Raw genomic sequence first — 26953 nt, forward strand, 5'->3', positions numbered from 1 at the left:
CGAGCTCACAGCCCACCTGATGTTAAGTGGTTACTGGAGCCCATAGACATGTTCAACGTAAATGCGCTACCCATCTTGAGATATAAGTTCTAAGGTCTCAAGTATAGTTACAACGGCTGCCCCACCCTTCAAACCGAAACGCATTACTGCTTCACGACAGAAACAGGCAGAGTGGTGGTACCTACCCGCGCGGACCCAAAAGAGGTCCTACCACCAGAAAATTCACTGATACAATCAAACCAGTAGTAGTTACAATATGTGCGTGGTGTGAGTCCGCACAGGTAGCTACCACTGCCCTGCCTATTTCTGTCGCGAAGCACTTTTTGTCTTGATTTGAAAGGCGAGATAGCAGTACTATTGAGAAATCATAAACTCACTAAATGTTAATGTGACTTCATTTTCATTCCCAAGTACGCCGAGCTGCTGAAGCGGTATCCTCATCATTAAGCCATAACTTTACAAAAGAAAACAGGGGTTTTTTCTGTGAGGCATTCATGCCAAGGTGTCTACTTGTTTTTGGCCTCCCATAAGCAACCATAAACAAAAAGTGGACCGTGAATTCGTCCGCCCAAATCCATTCATTCAACTTTCTTTCGCATTACGCGCTTTAAGTGAATAATATTGAAACCAATTAACAAAACTTCTCGGATTGTAATAGGTCACTGCATGATGTCACTAAGTGACAATATTACGATATGGCGATGAAAAGTCATTCATTGAATGTTCACACAATCGCAAAACCGCTATGTGGGTAGAGTAAAGATAAGATATTATTGTTTATGTATGCGGTTCTAAGCTATAATAGAACCACTCAGTTCCGATAGAACTTATGAATTGTTGACGCAAGTAGACGGGAAATTGATTACTTTTTCTAATGAAATAAAGTCGGTTGTATCAGTATCAACGGGCCTAATAATGATTAGCTCGTGTACTAGTATATTTTTATTGTAACAGGTCGTTCTCGTCGGTCCGCTACGCTTCCGAGCGCTGGAGGTCAGTCTCTGAAAACCAATCCCCAAAATGAGACAAACAATTCGGGTTTTGACGGATTTTATGTCCTCCTCTAACGATCGCCTTAGAAAAAGAAAGAGTTACAGAGCACGAACGATAACATGGGCCAGAACTAAGAATCTAGAAGTTATCTTTGAGGGGTAGTGTTGCTACAGTCCAAGCAAAATCAGCGAAGCTTGGATCACTTTTTTTTTTTTTTTTTTTTTTTTTTTCCACAGGAGGAAATCGCCGGATCCCCACCCGCGCGGCAGGTGGGGTATGTGGGAGTTGAACCTCACTAAAAACTCCTGCCGCTCACAACCGGCGCCCTACCTCGGACCGGGCCGGAGCCCAGTCGGGGCTATTGAAACGTCGGGACAGGGTTGACGCAGAGCACATTACATCCATCCCACCGTCCCACGGACGCCGGACCGGTGGCCGCCAGCGACACGACCACCGGTTCCCTCGTTCAGCGGGCCGAGAGCCCGCTTTGATGGCGCCGCGTTACACCTTCCCCCAGAGCGGTCGGGGGAACGCGGTCTACCATCACCCGGCTTCCTATAGCGGGTGAGCGTGCAGAGCACGCCACCCCACGTCTGGGTCCCTCCCCGCACAAAACGGATGGGACCCCTAGCTCTTAGGGGGCCAGGTCACGGATACGACCCCGGTCCCGACCCCCTGCTCGGCGGCGGCGGGTTTCTGCGTAGTGAGGAGAGCTTTCCCTCACTCGCCCCGCCGCCTCCTTCTGCGAGATGGTGCACTCGCAGAAGTCGAGCATAGCCTTCCATGACTCATCGCTGCCAAGCATCGACGCCACGACGCCAGGCAGCGACAAGTCAGGTCCTATCTTTGCGACCAGGACACGGCGCTGCACCTCCCAAGCGGGGCAGACAGCGAGCGTATGCTCCGCCGTGTCCAGGTCGTGTCCACAATGGTGACACCTCGTCGTCGGCTCAGCCCCTATCCGGCGCAGGTACTTCCCGAAGCACCCGTGCCCGGTCAGCACCTGCACCAGACGAAAGGTGAGACGTCCTTCGCCACGATTCACCCAGTCATCAAAGACCGGGTAAACCGCCTCGACGGTCCGTAGCCCCCACGTGGGGTTGGCCAATCGCCTCGACCACGACTCGAGCACGGACTGCCGAGAATGGGCCTTCCGCGCCCGCAGCTCACTTTCGGGGAGACGCGCCACGCCCCGAGCACGAAGCTCGCTGCGCCACCGATAGTCGGCAGCGAGCGACTCCGCCTCCAGCTCCCATGGCGGCGTCCCCGCCAAAACACACGCCGCCTCGAAGGAGACGGTGCGATATCCGCGAATGACCCTGATGGCAACGGTGCGCTGCGGCCGGCGCAGGAACCGAGCCATAGTGGCCCGGTTTCGCGGCTCAGCCCACACAGGTGCACCGTACAGGGCCATCGATCGCACCACCCCCGCGTAGAGGCGGCGCACAACCTGATCCGGTCCCCCAATATACGGGAGCAGCCGGCTCAAAGAACCGGCCGTCCCCATCAATCGGGGGACCAGCTCCGAAAAGTGAGCACGAAAAGCCCACCGGCTGTCCAACACGAGGCCGAGGTACTTCAACTGCACCCCGACCCCTATCCGGACGCCTCCAACCACGATGTGGGTGTCAACGGGTGGCGCCCCCCGCGGCCCGTGAAACCACAGAGCCTCGGATTTATTGAGCGCCACGTCGAGACCCAGCCTCCTTATCCTTCCGACGACGAGGGCCACTCCCGCTGTGGCGAGACTCTAGGGAGTCTGTAGGGAGTCTGCCCCCTATAATCATCCCCCCGGGCCACGACCAACGTGTCGTCCGCGTAACAAATAACGCGGAGGCCCGGGAGGAGGGCGCCCCTCAGCACCCAGTCGTACCCGATATTCCACAAGAGGGGGCCGAGAACCGACCCCTGCGGAACACCACGCACGACCGGAAAACGATGAAGGGTCCCACCGTACCCGGTACATACGACCGACCTGGCCCACAAATAGGACCCAACCAGCCGGCGGAGGTAGAGGGGCACTCCATGCCTCTCCAGTGCCCCCCCTATCACGGTCCAGGGCAGAGTGTTAAATGCGTTGGCGATGTCAAGAGACACCGCCAGCGCCACCCCACCCCGAGAAGCTTGGATCACTTAAATCATATTTTCTGAACAATACGTACTACATCCGAACATTCTGTCGATTAAAAATATCTTCTTCGCAGTAAGTGACAACACTAAAGGTTTCCTATCACAACTAAACAGTATTAAGAAGAAGGGCAGAACAAGTCATGCCCACCATGCTCTACTCTTCTTCTTCTTCCCAGCGTTTTCCCGCTCTAGAGCCAAGATCTGCTTTCCTACTTAAACTTCTCCTCCACTCCGCCACCTTCTCCTACTCTACTTTACCCGGTCTTTGGCATACTTCTAGGTGAGGTTATCCTCCACCTCCAGCCATACTCTCCGTTAAACACCACACACACACAACGCTAAAATAGCTTCTCGAGGTTATAAGAATAGGTAGGAGAAAAGCCACTACTGAGTTATCTATACTTTACTACTATAGAAAAATAAATTGTGGATGAACGTAGCGGTTCTAATATCGATGAACTCTACTCTGGCGGCGACCATTGCGATGATAAAAATTAAATTAGTTGCTAAAATACAAATGCTACATACGAAATCATTTTTACGAAATTATGTTTTGAAATAGTTTCCGTGAATGGGCTGCCTTTCATCGCTTAGCAAGGCACTGATCTACATTTTCATAATATTACATTCTAATTTAACTTCAGAGACCCAAATTATAGAAGAAATGAAACACATTCATAATAACATTACTTGTACCCGACACCAATTCCTACCCGATGCTTAAACATCCCTCAAATATAAAGTTCAAAGGGATTGTGATTGGTTGAGTATTTAAACGATACAAATTTCGTCCCTTATAATTTCAATAGAAGAAAGAAAATGTTATGATAAAGATATTTATATTTTTTTCGTATTTTAAACAAAACAGACGTGCGGTACCCTCGACATCTGAAAGGTTACTGAAATAGAAATTTGAATTTAGAACGAAGCTCTGACTCCGAGGTCCCGATCCCGAAGTTTCTGGGTTCACCGCACATGCGCATAACAAGCCCCGCACGTCAAAAAATGCAAGTCAATTTCTCCTTTATTTCGTACGCAATAAGAAATGTAAATTCCGTAAATTGTAGTTCGAAGCCCGATTTCTTTGCTAAAAATTTTTGAACCTTATAAGAGTAACTTAAAGTCATACTTTTAATCAACAAAATGTAGTAACTTATTAAGCGACAGTACGTTTGCCGTTGGTTAACTTCGCCAATCTAATTTCAACCCAATTCGCTGGTGATCAAAAAAGTTAAATTCGGAAATTCCGTATATATTTTGTTTTGTTCTGTAAGATCTCTTTATGGCGTTTGTGGGTGGCACATGAAAGTTTTGATGGTTTGATCGTAAGTGTGCGATAGCTGATGAATATCAACAGATATTTTAGAACGCTTAATTCGGAATGTCTGATCGACTTATTATGTCCATTGTCGGTACCATTCGACACGAGACGTGAAACTTTTCAGTTTTGGCCACGAATAATGAGACATCGACGTAAATTCCTAAATAAAAAATATAAAAAAATAGTAAACATTTTTTTTATTGCCTAGATGGGTGGACGAATTCACGGCCCACTGGCTATTAAATGGTTACTGGAGCCCATAGACATCTACAACGTAAACGCCGCCACCCACCTTGAGACATGAGTTCTAAGTTCTCAGTATAGTACAGCGGTTGCCCCACCCTTCAAACCGAAATGCATTACTGCTTCACGGCAAAAAATAGGCAGGATGGTAGTACCTACCCGTGCGGACTCACAAGACGTTCTACCACCAGTAATTACGCAAATTATAATTTTGCGGGTTTGATTTTTACTACACGATGTTATTCCTTCACCGTGGAAGTCAATCGTGAACATTTGTTGAGTACGTATTTCATTAGAAAAATTAGTACCCGCCTGCGGGATTCGAACACCGGTGCGCTCGACACGTATGTACCGGACGTCTTATCCTTTAGGCCACGACTTCAAACATACACGTTGTTGAAATCAAACGCAATGAAAACCCATGAGTGGATTCGACTGGCAATTGTTCCGGTGTACATCCTCTAGTTCATCAGACCAGCTCTGTAGTGGCGTATTGTTATACTGTCATAGTAATCGATAATATTCTATTACACATACACGGGTTGATAGTGAGCGCGTGTAACACACATATCAAACAACAAGGCTATTTCTGTTGTCATTTAACTTCCTCGTGCAGTTTTAGAGCACTCAGTCTGAAACAGAATAATGCGTGTGTCTTATAAAAACCATTTCCGTGCGCTTTTTTTTTTTTTCTTTATTAGGTTCACACGCTCTACACATGGTAAGGCGACTTGTGAGTCGGCACGGGTAGGTACCACCGCCCTGGCTATTTTATGCCGTGAAGGTGTTATGCGTTTGGGTTTGAAGGATGAGGCAGCCGTGGTACTATAAAACTGACACTTAGAACTCATGTCTCAAAGTGGGTGATGTCTATAAGCTCCGATAACCACTTAAAAGCAGACAGCTTCCTCGCCGTTCAATTATGTGTGACGTATGTATGTAAGTCTACAAATGCTTCCAATTTCAAAGCCTTCAAAACGTTAATACTTCAAGAAAAACATGACGTCATAAGTAAATAAAAAATAACTACATCCACATTCCAGTGGTAGAGCGTATGAATGAAACACATCATAATAAATGTATTAGCGTTAATGTGTAAGTAAACGAGTGGCGACAAACAGGAAGTCGTCGGAGAAACTCGAAAATGTTTGACGTAGACTCCGACTGAGCAGACATGTAATAAACGAGTCACGCGAAATTATATCTTATGAAATGAGACATAGGAAAAAAGAATGTGTGTGTGTGTGCAAGTCACACACGGTAGAAGTGAAATTTATAAAATACAAAAATAATCGCAAGGGTCAACCACTCCGCAGTGCAATGGAGCAGCCGCACCCTGGGGGAACCACCTGCATGATCACGGTATCCCGACGCCAGGTAGGTGTGATTGAGCAAGAAAAATACGAGAACGTCTATCAACATCTCGTCACCGCGATTCAGGAATTGTTGAATTTACGTGCTGCGACATCTGTTGATAACAAACTAAATAGAAATAAAATAAACATGGTGCATAACGGAAGAAATTAAGATGGCGCGTAACCGAAAAACGTTACATACGTTTTTTCCTCCCTACGTCGATAAAGAAGTTTCACTTCAATAAAACACTAAAACACACACACACACTTAATTGTGACCCTGGCCAGGATGTCAGGTCAGAGTTGCTTCGGCCACCGAGTCCGGGAACGCGAACCTCGTAGGAGTTTAGGCACCCGACCCGAAAAGAAAAGGTCAAAGTAATAAAGTTATTGTATTGTCATTGTTTCGCGTGTAAATGCGGGTAATTGTGAAACTTCCGTGAGCACATGACATGTCCAACCTAAAAATAATTTAAATGTCGGGGTTAGACTCGAAATAAGAACACAATACAGTAATTGCAGACTAGAAACGCGATGATCCAAGAGATTCGTGCGATCGCAATGGAGCCTCAAAAGAGAATGCCTTCTTTCAAATGACTGTCTAGTCACCCCACTATTATAGACTAACTTTTGAAATTTCACACGTCATCCACAGATTAACTGACACTTGCCATGCGTCATTGTCTAATGAACGAATAAATACAAAGTCTACCCATAAACAATTACGATCACACCGCCATCTCCGATTCGACCCAGTAAATTAACCTGACGTATCCAATCTAATAAATCAAAGCTATTTCCACTGATGTTCCGACATATATAAATTTTATATTTCAAAATAAATTTAATCATATGAAGGTTCCAAATTTCGCATCACTCGATATGAGAATAATGGGCGTCTTCTCAAAGCAATGCAAAACAGAATGACAAAAGTCTACTTTGAATTATGTTACCGCCGACGAAGGGCACTGTGACAAAACCTTTTCACGCCTTTCTTGAGAATACTTTGAGATTCATTGATCAGTCGTGACGTTACTAGGAGAGGAAGCATTCATATTCATTTGGTCACAAGCGCCATCCAGACCGTACGTGCCAAACAAAGTAACCAACCACTCGGCCAAATAGAATGAATACTTCGATTTTTGAGGCTGACAGGCAAACTTCCGGTCTCGAATCAATGACCCCGAACCTACTATGAAGTTTTTTTTATGATAGTAGCTATAATGTAGTCAATAGCCATGGCCTTTATCAGCCATCGTTTCACTAAAGAACTTGTTGTTGAACTTAAGCGGTAAAAGCTCTATTTTTGGGTTTAGTGTCTAATTTAATAATTATGGTACGACCACATTTAATTAAACTCATCGCTAATTAGTGACGTCACAGATAAAAGAACCGCGGAGCAGCGCAATCTGCGGATGTGAGTGAGATCATAGAGTGAGGGATAGAACGGCCATTTCTACGCGATTATACATGCTAGTGATATTGGCAGTGATGGTACCACGCTAAGCAGCACCACATGTAGGTTGTCACGATTCGATACCAAGCAAAGCAAACATATGTATAGTCTATATCTTGGACACATAGTTTTAGGTTTAATATATTCTGCCGATCATGAAAATTCAGCTCAGACTTTTTTCTCGGAAATAATACTAAGCCTGGCTGTTTGTTGCTTGAAGAGGTGAATGAATGCACAAGTCCAGTTGGAGTTAGGTGACGGCCGGAACCCATAAATATCACATTCCACCCATCTTGAGACAATCTCAGTTGTGTGGTATTGCTGTCCCACATATCAAACAAGAACGCATAACTGCTTCAAGGCAGGAATAGGAACCATTCACCCTTGTTTACAACTGTACAGGCCGACTGCCCAATTCTCTTATATGTATGAATCATAAAAGAGCATAAGAGTAGGATGAACTTTGTATGCAGAACTGTTTTTAAAGCAGGTTTATTTTAAAATACAAAGCACTCGATGACCTAGCATGCGACCAAGGTCAAGCTAACGCGACGGTAACATCGCTTGGTAAGATCACTCACCCTTTATGTCTGTCTGTACCCACCCCTATCTCTGATTTTCTGAGAAATTCCTTTTAAATGTAGAAATATGTCTGTCTAGAAGGCTCTGATCCAATATTTCGTAACATTATATGTAACACCTAATTACTCATCTATTAACGTTTAATCTACGTCCGATATGCATACAATAGCGCTTGCGGCTCGCTGAGCTTGATGCCCCGATACAGATAAAGCTCAACATTAACATTCTACGTATATAGCGGTGTGGGTACTCATATGCATTATGTAATGGCCAGTTGTGGGAAAGCAAGGGATTTGCAAGGCTTTTTACTGACGTCAATATGCACATCGGCTTTTAGGTACGTTACGAAGACTTGCATATTTTATTGGCCAAGATAGGCAGATCTGTTCGGCTATTTTGGTGTGACGTGATTACTGGAATTGATAGCCATAATCTGAATGTCTCTGTCCGCTTTTGTTATTAGAAAGATTAGCTTAAACCACAATTCATTTTGGTGGGAGAGTTAGGATGGTGAGAACAAGTCTTTAGTAGATAGTAGTATTTCCTATCGTTAGGTAAACCATTCTCAGAAACGGCCAATTCTGTTTTGAAAACCGGAATACAAGATAGTTTGAAGAAAGCAATAAGTAGATTGTTATCACTTTGAGAAGGCGGCACGACATGAGAACCCTCTTGTCGTGGCCGCTGGAAACTACATACCCGAACTTGTAGACTGAATGGTAAACAGTGGACGTATCCCAAAACACGTCATTTCGGATCCTCCCGATCCATTAACGGTGCTTTTAGGTACCACAAGCTCCGGTCACCGTCTTCGTCGAACCTCGCTCGACGAGCGAACTAACCCACAGATACAGCCCACTGAGTTTCTCGCCAGGTCTTCTCAGTGAGTCGCGTTTCCGATCCGGTGGTAGATTCTGCGAAGCACTGCTCTTGCTAGGGTCAGTGTTAGCATCATTCCGGTTCGAGCCCCGTGAGCTCACCTACTAATTAAGGTTACGCTGAAATAGCCTCTCAAGGCTATCAGCTTAGGTAGGAAAAAGAAAAAGAAAAGTGTTTTGGTATGGTAAAGTACAAGAGTGTCTTATAAATTAAATATTATGTTTATTTACTGTAACATCTTGGCTTACGAAATTTTCCTCTTTAGTACAATACCAGACGGCAGCTGCGAAGGTAAACTAACATATCAACATGTACTCTTTCAAAATAGCCTTCATTCGGTTTTTTAAACTATAGCAGGCGGTTAAGTTTTATTGCCACATCGACTTTATATATATGGGGTTAAAGTTCAACTACATAGCGTCGGGACAATTTAAAAATTAAAAAAAGTTGTCTACTAATATTTATTCCGTTGCGTTTTAGTTTTAAGGTCGCGACACCGAAGCAGGCGCCCCGCTGGGACCGGTTCTATGTACGTCGTGAAACCAGTTATAGACCTATGAAAATATAGCAAAGAACGTATTAAGGCTACAGAATGAAGTCGTTCGGTAGATTTTGAAGGCGGAGAATTTTTAGAGGCTTACTATTAAAAAAAACGGTATACATATTTTATCTTATCTCGTTAGAGTGACGACTCGCGGCGGGAGCCAGATATATAACAATAAAACCACATATTTTCACAACATGATATCTTATTTCGTGTACATTTATTCAAATTCATCATCCAGCTCCCAATAAGCACCACTGCGCTTAGGAATATTAAGTTATAAATATGTCTAAATAGTGCGACTTATTCAGAGAGCCTGCACCGTCTTTACGGTTGTTTATGATTGCAAATCTATCGCATCGTAATTGCTTTACAAACTAATCTTCTTTGAGATAATCACCCAACGAGACCGCATCGATGACACAATGCAATGGTCATGATCGGGAACCAATTTTTTTTTTATTGTTAAGATGGGTGGACTAGCTCACAGCCCACCTGATGTTAAGTGCTTACTGGAGCCCATGGACATCTACAACGTAAATGCGCCACCCACCTTGAGATATAAGGTCTCAGTATAGTTTGACCTATTCGAACAGAGTTCGTCTTCCAACGCTAAATCGTGAAAAAATTATGATGAAAAAATTATCCGAAAACCAGAAACGGTACAGTGTTCTTTCGAAACTATGGTATTAAGATATACCTACGTTATTTTTTTTTGCTTCGACCATTGTTCTTCTTGCACAAGTCGCAGACGCGTATCTGCATCGAGGTGGCGACATTCACGTATTCACCACCAATACATAGGACCATCATTCCTGGTTTTGTTTCTATAGGAATCGGATATTTGTATAGAAAATCCAGGTAAAGTTGTTCCACTATGCAATAAACGTTACGCAGACTACGCTGGGAGAAAGTTCGGAGCATCGGGCTTAGAAGCTATCGTCGCTCCGATCATCGAGATAACTTCCATTATTAATACGACCTTCGGACAAGGACTTTCAGTTTGCGAGCGTTCAGTTAATGCATCATAACTAAGCATTCGATGTGATTGATCACGTCATCTAATGCATAAGATCAAGGTGACACACTATTGACTATTGCAAAACTGATAAACTGCAAATACTAAGAACTACGTAAGCAATAGGTTTTTTTTATTACTTAGATGGGTGGACGAGCTCACAGCCCACCTGATGTTAAGTGGTTACTGGAGCCCATAGACATATACAACGTAAATGCGCCACCTATCTTAAAATATAAGTTCTAAGGTCTCAAGTACAGTTACAACGGCTGCCCCACCCTTCAAACCGAAACGCATTACTGCTTCACGGCAGAAATAGGCAGGGCGGTGGTGCCTACCCGCGCGAACTCACAAGAGGTCCCACTACCAGTAAAAAGTATCTTTATATGATTTAGCAACGTATTAATGGTAATTTCTTCGATATTTATTGGTGTTGTCGACGCCTTAAGTAAACTAATGCGACTAGAGCGCTGTTCTATAGTTTTTCCTGTAAAGAACTAGTTTGAACGGGTTTTAGTAAAATTTGGGCGTTCCCCGCGTCGTTACTTCATTTCGTATGGATGTATCTCACAATAATAGCTCTTTTATAAAAAGCTACTAAATTTCATCTCCGCTAAGAGTATCGGCCATTGGTTAAATTAATCATGTTATTGTTTTAGATGGGTAATTTTGCTATCAGAGGTTCTTATTGGTTTGGCCATTTCGTAGATGCGGACAAACCATTAAAATTAATTTCCCGTGAACCCTCTTCGTATTTAGTACACTTGCTGTTTAGTCGCTACCGGAGTCTAAAGCATCAGTGCCGTACCCTAATCAAGATTTAGCGTCAAAGATGTACATAGTTTGTCTAATTCTTCAAACAGAACCGCATGATTTTTCGATCTTTAATCTATATATATAAAAATGAATTGCTGTTCGTTAGTCTCGCTAAAACTCGAGAGCGGCTGGACCGAATTGGCTAATTTTGGTCTTGAATTATCTGTGGAAGTCCAGAGAAGGTTTAAAAGGTAAATAAATATGAAAATGCTCGGAATTAAATAAAAATAACAATTTTGTTTTTCCTTTGATGTGGCCCCCGTCGGACGGATTCCTTTTGTTCTTTCAAGTTTATTTTATACAAAAGTTTAGGTCTTTTATTTATCGATTGAGGCACTACGAAGTCTGCCGGGTCAGCTAGTTAATAAATAAATAAAAACACTAGCCCTAGCAAGAGCAGTTCACTACTGATGTCAATTTTCACCAACCGTTGCTTTGAAGTTTAAGTTCCTATTATTAATCAAAGAGGTGAACTAAGAGGTAACTCAGAAGAATTTCAAAACCAATCCTTGAGCCGTACCGAACTTGACAATCGTTTGAAAATTACATCTCCTAAACTTATCTAGGTTTTCTTTTTTGTGTAGACATAATCTAAAAATGATACGTGAATCAAAAACTTTGTATCCCTTTTTACGAAAATTGCGCGGACGGAGGAGTATGAAATTTTCCACACTTATAGAGAATATAGAAGAAGTGCACAATGCTAATTTTTTTTTTTAAATAATGCATAAAAGACACTTTAAATCAATAAAGAAAAACTTACACACACTACATACCATGTATTTGACGCACACACGCATGCATACTATTTATTGTCAAACTTTTGTTTTTGGCGTCTGTTGTCGAATTGAGAATAGATTAAATATTGTTTGCCTTTGTTAATATTTTTTATAGAGTAGTCTTGGCGAAATTTGTGATTATAGAAGTATAAAATACAATCATAATAGTGTACAAACTTACAATTCCAATTAATTATAGTCGAATTTCGACTACTGCGGGACCTCTAGTAATCTAAAAATGACGTCTCTACGGAGACTAACACTTACCCGACATTGTGACGTGGCGCCGGTCACTTGTGTTGTGACCGCCCGCGACCAAGAAAACTTTGAAGTAATCAAAGCGTCGGAAATTATAAAACATACTAATAAATCAACGACGACCGTAAAAACATCTTTAATTACAACAAATAATGAAAATCTTAGTAAATGCTTTACTTTCATATTTTGATCGACTAGACGGCGGCACACGCTATGATTTATCGATTAGCAAGTCAACAGGCATTGTCAATGGACTATATTGTAGTCGTCGATCTTGAGACATGAGGTTGGAGTCTCATTCCACGGAATAATAACGAGCTCTTAACTCCGAACCTTAAAATCCGACTTCTGCCCAACAAAAACAATATAGTTATTGTACATAGTTAATATATCTACTCGTTTATGTTTGAAAGAATGTGAATAATCAGCTTTTTCCCTACCTATGCTGATACCCTTGAGAGACTATTTCAGCTTCACCCTAACGTGTAGGTGAGCTCACGGGGTTCAAACCGGAGTGTTGCTAACACTAGCCCTAGCAAGAGCGGTGCTTCGCAGAATCTACCACTGGCTCGGAAACGCGACCCACTGAGAAGATACAGCGAGAAACTCAGTGGGCTGTGTCTATGGGAACTCAGCAATTAACTATCAAAGTTTTACAATTCGTTTTCAATTATAAAAAGTTGCACCGAAGAATCCTGCAGACGTGATTTCAGATATTAAGTGTCCGGAATATGCGGCTGGCAATGAGCGGTAAAGCGAGGGAACGGTCGGTTTTACTGCTCACCGTTTTACTGCCTCCGCGGGCCTCTAAAGTTATTTACTGGAGTGGCTGGGGCAAGTTATAAGAGGAGCGGAGACATTCCCGCTCTTAGCAAATCAATTTTAAAAAAAATCGTTAAGAAGAAATTAATAATAAAACCTTATTTTGTTCTAATGCAATCGGTATTATATTGATGGTAAAGATGTGCGACGACACATATCATCTTCTCGCATTAAAACTGTATAATCTCAAAACTTACTAATTTTACAGGAGAGTGTTTTAAGGGTTTTACATGTGATATTTTCAATATTAATCATCTTTGCAACATTTATTTTTTATTTTTTACCAGTGACATTATCTGTCTTTTAAAGTAAGATAAAATTATGTATTAATTTTGTTAATAGTAGTCAAAATATAGGTAAACTAAAAAAAAAAACTAAAACTAAACTACGCTCTTTTGACAGTATTTATGAGAAAAATACTGGTGATACCAAATCACTCCGCATATTAACTCAATTTCGAATAGTTTTAGGAATTGTACACTTTTAATGCGAAAAGATATCTACGAAAGAAAAGATATCTACTCGCGGCCAGGTGAAATCACGGCTAACACTAGAAACCGGTTTCATGTTTCATAGACCGCGGATTCACACATAAAAAGATTACTATTTGAAGGTCGCATGTGGGTAAGCACTTCTGCACTGCATATTTCTGCCGTAAAGCAGTCATCCATCCCCCTTTTAAACAACCACCGTTATGTAATTCAATTCAGATTATTACCACATTAGCCGCATTAAGGTTATGGCGACTTGGATGCCGGTAGTTATTCTGTACCAGGTGTGCGTAGAACTCATCTATCCACATATAACATAAAACTTCATAAATGTTCCAAAATCTTCTATTTTTTGCCTCAGTCTTATCCCACTAGGTGGGGTCGGCATAGAGATTTTTTCTATTCCATTCTCTTCTATCAGCCGTCATCTCAACACTCACTCCTCTTTTCTCTCACATCGTCATTCACACACTCCATCCATGTCTTCTTCGGTCGACCTCTTCCCTCTTTACCTTGTACTACCATTTCCATACATCTCCTAGTCATATGCATCTCTCTACGCACCATATGTCCATACCACGCTAACCGTCCGCTCTTTAATTTATTAATCACTGGGCTACTTTCACACTTCACACTCACACTGTACTAAAATCTAGCCGGATAATAAATTTGCCACATTTTGATTATTAACGATAAAAACGCTATCGCTTCTGACATTGTACCACGTAAATAAAGTAAAAATTGTTCGGCCTGTTTCGTCGCCCGCATCACGTTATTATTGGACGAGCATAGGGTTATTACTTCGCAGCTTCCAGAAACTATCTCCCATCCCTTTCTTGTTTCCAATGAATTTTTATTGGTTAAGATTGACGGCGTAGCGACCTCAGAGACTGGAGTCGACTCATAGATCCAGCAGAGTTTGCAGATCTTGACGGGCTTTTGATATTAATGAAGATTAGTAAATAAATTCACGATTCTTAAACCTCAGCATCCAGCGTGAAATGTGTCTCAGTTATAGAACATTCAATTTACATACATATTTATGTTGTTTAAAAACCAAATAAACACTCTTAATTAGCGAACCAAAGTAACGATTGTACTAATATGTTACTTCTATTGTGTTGATACTGTCACTGGTCTTTGATGCGTGAGCACAAGTAACTCAGTAGTCCTAAAGTCAGTGAAAATGATGTTAAAAGATTCCGTTATATAAAACCAAATATACGTACGTACGAAGCTAATAAAAGCGTCCCATGATTCAACTAAGCAGCAGCTATCATTGCATGGAACCGTGCAAAATCAGTTTCTGGTGGTAGGACCTCTTGTGAGTTCACACGGGTAGATACCACCACCCTACCTATTTCTGCCGTGAAGCAGTAATGCGTTTCGGTTTGTAGGGTGGGGCAGCCTTTGTAACATAATGAGACCTTAGAACTTACATCTCATGGTGGGTGGCGGCATTTACGTTGTACATGTCTATGGAGTCCGGTGGGCTGTGAGCTCGTCCACCCATCTAGGCAATAAAAATAATAGAAATCATATTATTAACCGAAGCTTTTTTCCTTACCTAGCTAGGGGTATTCCAGCTACGTCCGGATGGGTAGGTGAGCTTACGGGTTCAACCTAAGAGAATTTGTTTACACTAGCCCTAGCAAGAGCAGTGCTTCGCAGAATCTACCACCGGATCGGAATCGCGACCCACTGAGAAGATTGAGCTGAAGTGTTTCGGGTCATTGCATATGAAACATGTAATTGTTCTAAACAGGCCAAATGTCACATGTGCTCGGCAATTAAGCCAAAATAAAATGTTAGAATCATTAGCTGTGGAACCCAAATCGTGACGTCATCAACATCTACGCTCCAGGTTTTAATAATAATAAAAAAGCCGGCATGTCCCGATGTCCGTCGTGCTTCCGCGATAACGACTGATGGATCGCTTCCTATGGATTAAGGATACACGCGCACTGTGAAACCACACACACGGATTGATGGTTTCGTTCCAGGCAAGGATCTTTTATTAAGTGTTAAGTATTAAGGGAACCAGTTCACAGCCTACCTCATGTTACCGCCGCAAACAAACTAACATTGCCCAGTTTTATTTTCTATACTAATATTATAAAGCTGAAGGGTTTGTTTGTTTGAACGCGCTAATCTCAGGAACTACTGGTCCGATTTCAAAAATTCTTTCAGTGTTAGATAACCCATTTATTGAGGAAGGCTGTAAGCTTTGTAGTCGTCGTGGCCTAACGGATAAGACGTCCGGTGCATTCGTGTTGAGCGATGCACCGGTGTTCGAATCCCGCAGGCGGGTACCAATTTTTCAAATGAAATACGTACTCGACAAATGTTTACGATTGACTTCCACGGTGAAGGAATAACACATTGTGTAATAAAAATGAAACCCGCAAAATTATAATTTGCGTAATTACTGGTGGTAGGACCTCTTGTGAGTCCGCGCGGGTGGGTACCACCACCCTGCCTATTTCTGCCGTGAAGCAGTAATGCGTTTCGGCTTGAAGGGTGGGGCAGCCGTCGTTACTATACTTGAGAACTTAGAACTTGTATCTCAAGGTGGGTGGCGCATTTACGTTGTGGATGTCTATGGGCTCCAGTAACCACTTAACATCAGGTGGGCTGTGAGCTCGTCCACCTACCTAAGCAATAAAAAAAAAAAAGCTATATAACATCACAGTAAGACCAATACAGGTGGAGTACCAATAAAGAATGTTTTAAAATAGGGGTTTAAATTGCTCGTTAACATTCTATAATTCAAAAATATTTTCACTTTCTACGTAAATGAAGTGGGGGTAAAATTTAGCGTTATGCCAAAGTAACTATTTCACGCGGACGGAGTCGCGGGCAAAGGCTAGTATTGTATATGACGTAGAGATATAGATAATACGTTACCGTTGTTTTAATCTAAAACGGTTGTAATTCTCTTCGTTTAAGATTACATTTATTAGATTTAATTATCTTCGAAGACAGCGGAGTAGGTATGTAGTCAACCTGATCATGGTGAACGACGATCGTTGATCAGTAATGCTAGGGTAGAGCCAAATCTCCCTTCAAAGCTCATTTGAAGTCATGTCATACAAAACATGTGGGTTTGATGACAGCGAACGAGTAGGTACGGCAAGATTGATCTCTGGAAACGCACTTTTGATGAACGCAGCGATGGGAACAGATGGGAACATCTCAAACAATACTTCCTAGAATAAATTTTTAAGCCATTATTCAGAACAGAATTACCACTAAATAGCACACTTTTCTTAGGATTTATTCATTTCGGGGAATTTCCTGAGGAGTTGTTTAAGATGATTCTGTCGATTCCCTTTTACCATTTCACCACCAACCACCAGAACATAGCCCGTCCCCACTGTCTGGACCACCATCAATCTCGGATCCGTATCATGGTTTAGTTTTTATTTTTCCCTGTATAATATATAAGGACTACGATCGTCAGCGGGTAGTATTGAATAAGATCGGGAGGCCCACACAAACTTTACTGTGCCCGAAAATATTGGAAGTATTTAAAGATTTTAATAGAAACGTTCCAGTGTGAGGCTGACATCATCCGAGGGTTCGCAACGCGTGCCCAACAGCTGATTGCACACCGACCACCATAAAAACCCTATAAAAACCAAACCGCATACTACTTTCACCCTTAATTATTTAAGTTTAATCTCAAAATCGATTGACGAATTTCGATAGAAAAATAAGACCCTTCACTATAGAAAGAGCAAGAGATAATCCGCTTTAGAAGCATCGACTTAAAATCTAAAATCGTTTGAATCATAACACCCCGTTCGCGTCACATTCCGAGTGCGTTCATTTGTTACGAGCAACTGTGGCACTTGCCTACATACACATAAAGACTAGCTTTGAATGGTTTGTAAATAATAAGACAAAAATTAACTGCGCGTTTAAGGCGAGTCTGCACCGAAAAAATGTTGACAACTTTTGCGTTCGTAACTCTTCAGAGTCAACAACTTTTGCACTAGTTTCGACTGTTTGATGTCGGCCAAAACTGCACTGTGGTTGTAAAAGATGACTAAGGAATTACCGGGAGAATGGGTAGCAGCGTTCTTTGATTTTTTGCATCTACCTACCAACATATTATTCATAATTTTACGAAGCAATCACACCAATAAGAGGCTTTCGTTAATTGTTTTGTCATAACAAAATACATTGCAGAACTTTTTGTTTCCTACCTATGCTGATAGCCTTGAGAGGCTATTTCAGCTTCACCCTAACATGTAGGTGACCTCATGGGGCTCAAACCGAAAGTGTTGCTAACACTGGCCCTAGCAAGAGCAGTGCTTCGCAGAATCTACCACCGGATCGAAAATGCGACCCACTGAGAAGATCCGGCGAGAAACTCAGTGGGCTGTGTCTGTGGATTAATTCGCCCATCGAGCCCCATGTAGAACAGAGCATTTGGTGTAAATACGTTTTTTTTTTCGTCATGAAATCGAAGAATTTTGTTTTTATTAACTAAGATAGGAACATATTGACCGCAAGTGATTTCAGTTTACAAATATTGATGATTCATTCCAGGTGCCTGCAGGAGTCAAGATAAAATGTCGACCTTAAGACATTTGAAGCACTAGTGAGTGTAGGGACTGATAGCTAATTTGGTTGGTTATACCTTTCAATCTATCTATCTTTCAGCCCACAGACGTCCACTAATTTTGTTTCATGATTAAATGATTACTGGTGTCCCGGAGACCTTTCCAGTTTCACCAGGACAGGTTGGCGAGCAAAGGCTCAGCCAGGAGGGGTGGGATTTCCTAGCAGCTGCCCGAGCGCCTCCGAAGGAGACCTAACAATTCAAGAGCAACTGCTTCGTGAATGAGGCGTCCCCTAGTGAGCACAGGTCTCTTCAAGCCTCGACGCCTCAACGGCTGTCCCGCCCTTCAAAACAGAACGAATTACTGCTTTGCGACAGAAAAGTTGAGGTACCTACCCGTGCGGGCTTTCAATATGCCTTGTCACCACTAATTATCAAACAGTTTCTTGTCTATTAGTAGTCTGAATGGTAATATTTTTGTCTTACAACCTGTATACAGACCTGTGTAACACACAGAACAATTCCACATAGATTGGCATTTGTCATTAGTTGTAATAGTAACTTATTGAAACACCTATACTTTCGTTCGCCATACTATTTATATTGGAGATTGGGTCCAAAATTTCTCATTCTCCAATATAAATTTCCAAGTATCACATTTATTACACGGTGTTTAAGTACATGCCAACAATTAAATTTCTGTATTTCGTTACAAAAATTGGTATCTGTGGTATTAAACCCCAGAGGCATAGTCTTTCGGGATACGATGACTTCAGATTTCAATTTACTATGGTGTCATTGCAGATACTTTTTTCTTTGCTTCCAGGCCATTGGATCTCTTTTACTTTCCGGTAAAGAGAGATAATATCCTGTTGAGTCTGTACTTATATGAGCGTGTGTGATATTATGCAGGGTGATAATTATTAATAAGACACTACAGTTTGCAACCTGTTTATTGTGCGACGACTCGACACAGACTGTCTAAGCTAAGCCCGCTACAATCCCAATATGAGTTGCCCTGGATGAATCCTTAGTCACACAGGTGTCCACAGGAGAACTAGAAACAAACACCACAAACCAAAAGGCGCGTAATTTAAAAAACCACAATGCGATTAGGATTTATTACAGCTTTTCTAAATATAACTGCAATGCGTCAAAAACTTTACGCGGGTATAACATAACTGTAAACTAATCAGCTAGATAATTATTTTAAAGATATATTACTATCAGCTGACATAATACGAAAAGAACTTACATGTCAGAATTTTCTTCGTAATTTATTAGAAACGTGCTGTGCTGTATTTGATAAAGTTCTGCTGTGTTTTACACATGGTCCGTCCTGACTCTACGCCTTCGCACTTGTCATCTCATTTACACTAGCAATCTTTCCGATCCAACGGCACAGCACACCTTGAGCCACTTAATAATGTTTACAGAACAAAATGTACGTACCAGGAAATATGTGTAAATCATCACGACATAACAACGTGCAGCTTTGTCTATTAGTCGCCTCATCAGAAGCTAAGTGGTTATCGAAATGAATGAACAACGAACCGTGAAAACTGTCGTCTATCTGGGGATATTATGTGAAAATCTCAGCATTAGAGTCACGCGTGATTGCTTCACGCCAATATTACGCAGCACACTGGTTCCGACCTATGGTACTCACAATACTCTTACGCAAGATGTAGAAATACGTAGGAATACAGGATTCTGAGTACTTAATCATTAAGAGCTGGACAAATGTTTGCCTAATAATGGATCCTATTGTCATGTATTCAAGACTGCTACAACGAACGCGATATAGACTTCGTTGTCCTAAAGTGTGTTTAAAAAATCTTCGATAGGTACAGGGCATATCCAGTCAATCGTCTCGACACTACGCTCGTCCTATTGTGATCTTTTGTCCCTCTTCTGCACAAATAAATATTTTCAATGTAAAATTTTTAATTTAAATAATATTTCTTTAAAACCGTAGTCAAAATCACCTATTCAATTTTATTACAATATATCAAAAGCAACGGTCTTTGTTTTTCAGTCCTGTTAGCTTTATTAGTATTAAATTAGTCTTGTTCGATCATTTTCGATGCTGCAAATCATCTCATCATCTAAACACAACTGCTGTAAATGCGCTGAACAAAAAGCGGTTTTCTTAGTTTACGTTTATTAGTTAATAAAGGACTTATCGCAGTGTTTCTTCAATGCTAAAATAACTTCGTCGTTTAATACCCGATTTGTTCCGTGGGGAGTGCTTTGCGGAATTATTTGAGATGGTCCCTTTATTTCCTGTTCATACCACCACCCATCACCGAGGCAAAGTTCACTGCATCTTTCATCCATACTACGTTTCAAGAGATTGCTTTAATCATATACTATGTAAAAGTCATAGTTCATTTAGCCTCAAATGACATCACATATAATGAAGTTGCGCTTAATCGCGTTTTGTGTAATCCACGCGGTAATTTCCGAAATGAGCTCTCCCTGATTTCAAATGATCTACTAAATCTATATAATAATCAAATGATATTTATTTGTCATAATAATTTCTACCATTACTAGCCTTATTCTCGCAGCTGCACCCGCATGGACCCTTCGATCACCGAGCAGTGGAATGAAAAATAGCTATACCCTCTATTCTCTCCAAGACCTCAAACTATTTCCATACCGAATTTCGTCAATATGTGTTTGTCAATTCTGCGATCGTCAAAACGTACCTAACAGACAGAATTACTGTCGTATTTATAATATTAGTGTCAATGCATATGTATTTCTACGTCTGTGAAATCAGAGGAGAATACACAAGGCCTATGAGCACTAATATATTGACAGAAATGCTTTTGCTCAGGTCATTGATTCTGATGCTATTTGCTGACTACAACGTTAAAATACGAGTCACGTGTAATACCTGAGCAGAAATTGCATATCGTTAGTATAATATTTGCACAACGCATCATCAGCAATTATACATAGCATGACGAGGAGAATTATTGCGTTCCTAATTTTTTTGTTTGTATGCCGTTTCGAAAGATCTTTGTAACGTGCGTTTTATCAAATTTAAGTTAAAATAAAATCCACCAGATTGTGTAATCTTTATAACAACAATTGCTCTACTACGGGGGTAGATAGGGTGGGGGTGGGAAGGAGACAGTAGGACATGGAACACTTATAATTCGGCGCATTTTACACGAAATTTTCCGCACAATACGCAAAGGAAGCCAATGCCTCTGTTTCCACCTGCTGCAGAGGATCCAAACGATCAATAAGAAAAGGGGTACATCGATAATATGAACGGCTGTCTTTTATGTCAAGTTAACGGATGGACTACTCGAGCATCCCTGTTAAAGATAGGGAAAAATATTCACCGTGAGATCGAGCTTTTGCTTTCAGAGCATAAGTCTTCGAAGACCAAGCACGACTTCTATATGGCTTCAACAGTAATTTTAGCTCGAAAGCCCAGAATTACTATCAGACATTTGCAAGTTTGATCCTACGATTAAGGTAATGAAGGCAAACTCCCTTTGTTCTTGGGTACAATTGGTAAAATAAATAAGATTGGATTGTGAGGCTTTGCATAGCAATATAACTAAAAGACCATCTAGACGTCCAGCCATGGTCGTGCTGTTTACGCCGCGAGGATGTCCGATTCCCGACTGGTTTCCGCGAATAATAACTGGTAATAGAACAACCATTCCCGTCTGTCGCAAAGCGCTTATCCTTATTAACTATGACATCATTTGGCTCGGCTTAGCTCACCGATAGTAAATCGAAACGGTTCAGATCATGTTAATGATAATTTCATAATTTACTATTCTCAGATACTAACAACTTTTAGTAAAAAATGAGAGAACGTAATTGTGTAAAACTTTCGCATTGTGCATTAAGTCTTTTTAAGGACATGTACTCTAATTAATTCGATCCGGCTTAACATTGCTGTGTCCCAACCAAGAGCCTTATACGTAGGTACCAGCAACCCGTCTTTGTTTACCGTAGAACAATAGGAACATTGGATTTTGAAGAGTTAGATCGCCGTTATATATAAAACAACTGAAGATCAAGTTAACTAGGACTCATTACTGTCTATTTGTCCTTAGTACTATATATTCCGTAATCTAGATGACTCATATAATGCTATAACATTGTAAACAATTCCTAATGTTTCCGGCAGTCATTACGCATTGTACGCGCTGGTCGGACCAAATACGCTCCAGTCTCAATACCTCAGTCCACGTTGCTATCCACACAGCCGAGGACAGGCAGGAATGGCGCAAGATGATGCAGGAGAAAGTGATTAGAGGAGGCCACGACCCTCAGCACTGATGATTATCGACGCAAGGAGGAGGAGGACGCATTGTACCTACAAAAGTTGATTCCCATCGCAGAATGTGAAATGTAAATTGTAAACGTTAAAGAGACTAATTAGATAAGTACTTAACTGATAAAATTAATTACATGAATCCTTATAGAATATGATACATGAATCCATTACAACAGTTATTATTTTAATTTATGTATCTGTCAACATTTTGATGACCATAGTGTTTCCTAATTCATTACATTTCTTTAATGTCCTTTGAGTCAACTTCCGTGTGTAGAGTAGAAGTTGATATAAAAATCGTGAATAAAGCCACTTTTATCGTCATCTCGAGTTTATCATTTTAATTTTACAATCTCTAACGTTTCGAGGCCTTCGCATTTTTCGTGGGCACAAACTAAGGTTTTATTTGTCAGTGTTAGTACCTCTTTGATAATATTGAAAAAAAAAAAGTTCATTTACGTTTCTTTACGCGTAAAAATTTCCAACAGTATTTGAGATCTGGAGTTACACAGTCCTGAAGTTAAAATCTCTGATGAAATTTAGGTATTTTTTAAAATTTAAATGCATTGTGTAGCTAACGTTAACTTTACATTTGTTTTCTCTAAATAGTGCTAAAATGGTATGGGTGCCAATTGTCACAGTAGCTTCTAGATCGGATTTTCTCGTTATGATGGATTTTTCATCTTCAAGTCAAGCAAATTGCCAAACCCTGAGATTCTGTGTAATTTTCCTTTAATTATTTTATTAGACAGGTAATTATCCCGAAAACTTTAAAACAATTAAAACCTCGGAAATAACAAAATTTATTAAGTAATATATTCCTTTTAATACTGTATAAACTATTATATGTATGTATGTATGTGTGTATTTTTTTGTGTATGTATTTGTAACTTAATATAAATTTCATTGCACATACCACTATTCACTCTGCACTACCTTTGGTTGACTGGTAGAGAATGCCTTAGGCATTAAGTCCGCCAATGTAAATTTTACATGAAGTGTAATAAATAAAAAATAAATAAATTAAAAGAATAAAAATGTAAAATTAGTTTTAAATTTTAATCATGTGCGACTCGCGAAACTCCTCAATACTAAACAGAATATGTAAAGTAGTTCGTAGTTCATATCTTATTCGCCATTGTGTTAAGGATGCTTTTCAAATTTATTTCATTTTTAATTTAAAAGCACGATCTATAAAATATTTTTTGGCTTTAAATTATTTAAGGAGGTCTACTAATTTTGAACATGTCAGCCCGTCATGCCAAATATAAACCTTAAGCCAATGCGAACATTAAAAAAGTGGTGTTCTGAATTAAAATAGTAATGTGAATGTGAAAAAATAATAAATTAGAAAGTATTTGGATACCTATTATGGATTTATTATCCGAATTGTGAATAAAATCGATAATTAAGTTTCTAGTGAGAATATTAATAAAAGCTTTCTTTTAACTTTTATCGGATTTCATTTTCCCAGAGTTGTTTGTAAATTTACTTCTAATTTATTTGTTTTATTATAGTTTTACAAATAGTTTTGTGGCTCTGCACTCAGTCTCAGCCGGTGAACGTTTAGGCCTATTATTTGTAGCGGCAACATCAAAACGGCGTTGCCGCTCACAGAAATCCATTTAAAAAGCTTTTCTATATTAATATATTTACAATTATAAAATTGTCTTTACCTTATTTTCAGGTTTAAATCCAAGATGTCGAGGAAAATCCAATATTTAGTTCACAGTTTTACACTCGATTCGGATGGTGCAAATCCTGCACTCTATCGATACGTTGCCGACGTAAATATACTATTCGATTTCTTTTTATTTTAAAATCTTACAGTTACACTTCACTATTCACTACGGCCACATCACAATTTTTTTTTCGAGTTACAATAAAATTGAATCCTCTGTTTTTTTTTTTCGAATCAGTGGTATTTTAGCACCTACACATTTCTATGGTTTTTTCACACAACAATCTTCACTTGAAATTTCCGATCATATTTTTAAAGTACGATAACTTAGCCGAAATGTACGCTCTTCCGGATCCTAAAACAGCTGTTCGAGAATAGTGACGCGAAAATCAATAACAAGTAAGAACCGTGTTTGCACAAACGGGAATCTTCCGGAACAAAACTTTTCACAACACAGATTACCGGTTTCTACTATCTTTCAATGCATTCCATTAGAGGTACGTTTTTTTTGTTTTAAAATCAACTCGTTTGATTTAGTATAAACATAAATATAATATAAATTGTTAAATCAAAGTACAGTTACATTTTTCACTGTATTGTGAAGGTAAAAGTAAGTTTATAGGTTCACTTAGTGTTTTGTTTATGATGTCTGTTGGAAAGGAAGCACATTTTCGTGATATGCAGTCACACGCGGGCACGCTCGGTGGCGGACTGGTGGCCGCGGGGCGCGCGGGCAGGGGCCGGGGGGCGGGGCGCGGGCGGTGCCGCCGCGCGGAATGCTATTGTAGGCGAACTTGCCCGCCACTTTTTTTCTCGATTCTCGTCAAACAAGTTTTGTATACAACCTGCATTGTAAGGATTCCGCCATTCCCTAAACGAAGCAACGGTCTTTCGAAACTTTGCTTATTTCTAGGTTTCTGAAAACGGTTTAAAGGAAAAAAAATCTACACCGAGCTGACCTTACCGTTACCGCTTCGGAACTCTTATGAATGAACTTCAATTTGTAATGTAACAACGATTAGATACCATTTGCAAAGATACTCCAATTTTGCATCGGGTGAAACACCCTAGAATGGACAAGGTTTTGATCACAATTTTCTTGTAGCACATACGCGTTATACACGATATTTAAGATAATATCAAACTTGATTTCATTATCTTAACAGTCGGTGCACACACTAGGCACTAACCTTATGTGGAAGTGGAAGGAGTCCGTTCTCGAACCAGAAGTGATCAAATTTAGTATGTATTTGATAAGCTCGGCATAAATATAAGATGCAATCGCGCTATCTTAAGGCGAAGCAGCTGACATAAAAGACGATATGTTTTGTTTTGAAATTTTGGTCCCAACGATTATCTCCTGTGAGAATTGGAAATATGCAATAATAAGTAAGTACATCAAGACCTTGGACAGTAAATCTATTTGACAAAAAACTGTCTGCGACCCATGATCGGACCTGGAGCTTGTGGCAGAGAGAAATGTTGACCTGACCTTTTTACCGGTGGTAGGACGGAGGTCAGGACTCACAGGAGTGTGAGTCCGCGCGGGTAGGCACAACCACACCGCCTATTTCTGCCGTGAAGCAGTAATCCGTTTCGGTTTGAAGGGTGGGGCAGCCGTTGTAACTATACTTGATACCTTAGGACTTATATCTTAAGGTGGATGGCGCATTTACGTTTTAGATGTCTATGGGCTCCAGTAGCCACTTAGCACCAGGTGGGCTGTGAGCTCGTCCAGCCATCTAAGCAATAAAAAAATCTTCGTGGCCTTTAGAAGGAGTGCTGAGGGCACGTAGGTCCTTGCAGTTTCCTAGCTTCCTTCCCTCCTCAGGGCTCCTTCCCTAGCGCTACCAAGATCAGCATCAACATCATTTACCACTAGCCACATTCTTGTGGTGCATAGCCGCCTGCAACCTCATAGCGTTAATAGATTGACGCCATGTATTACATTACATAATGTAACGATCATCACCATTAAGTTATTAGTCAATTACCGAGCCTCCCAAGGCCAGTAAGTCAGTTCATAGAGAGGCAGGTAGGTCTTACAATCTAGGCATCCAATTCTGTTATTATCTATTCTAAATGTGTTCGAAGTTTATTCGAGCCATAAACGGTTTCTTAAGGGCTACCCACATCTATATAGTCTCTGTATTCCTGCGAGGTTTGTTTACGCAAAAATAAATACTAAACCGCTTTAGGAATGTGAGCATTGTCATACCTGATTCAGGAAATATCTTGTATTATAATTTAAATTCGTTTACAATGCCCTTGTCTTTTAAATATAATTGTAGATCGGCAAGGAACTAAATGTTATAATTATTACTTAGTAACAGCGATAAAATATGTAATATTCGACCGATTTCTGTTAGGAGCGAGACAGGCCTATAACCAATTTACTGAGTGGAACGAAGATGGCACGATTTTATTTCCTGCCCCATCGTGGTGCCACAGCACGGTGCGTGAAAGAGACGAATATACCCTCGTGTTATCCCTTGACCTTTTGTGGATTGTTTTGGGCTTTTTTTTTTAATTAGCCACAAACAGGTTGTAATATAATCTATCGGTTTTTCGAGGGCGACTATTTAATTGATCGGTCAAGGAGGCCAAGGCAAAATATTTTCTGGGCTTAATTATTTTGATGGCATTAAGTATTATCATGGATCGAGTTTATCATCACCTTCATCACCTCATATTTATTAC

The 26953-nt window shown here is 40.7% G+C and overlaps 1 protein-coding gene across 5 annotated transcripts in view; it reads right to left on the reverse strand.

Moving 5' to 3' along the window:
• Nucleotides 1-24969, reverse strand: part of wge (BAH domain and coiled-coil containing protein winged eye) — a 106637-nt gene extending 81668 nt beyond the window's left edge. For 4 of the 5 annotated variants that reach the window (XM_089734219.1, XM_028181185.2, XM_028181184.2 and 1 more), the window contains exon 1: nt 24249-24969. The gene's annotated coding sequence lies outside the window, so the exon portion shown is untranslated. The remainder of the gene's footprint in view (nt 1-24248) is intronic. The other variant, XM_089734218.1, reaches the window with a different exon arrangement.
• Nucleotides 24970-26953: the final 1984 nt, after the last annotated feature.

This window comes from Bombyx mandarina, chromosome 17 (genome assembly GCF_030267445.1).
Source record: "Bombyx mandarina strain Sakado chromosome 17, ASM3026744v2".
Lineage (NCBI taxonomy): Eukaryota > Metazoa > Arthropoda > Insecta > Lepidoptera > Bombycidae > Bombyx > Bombyx mandarina.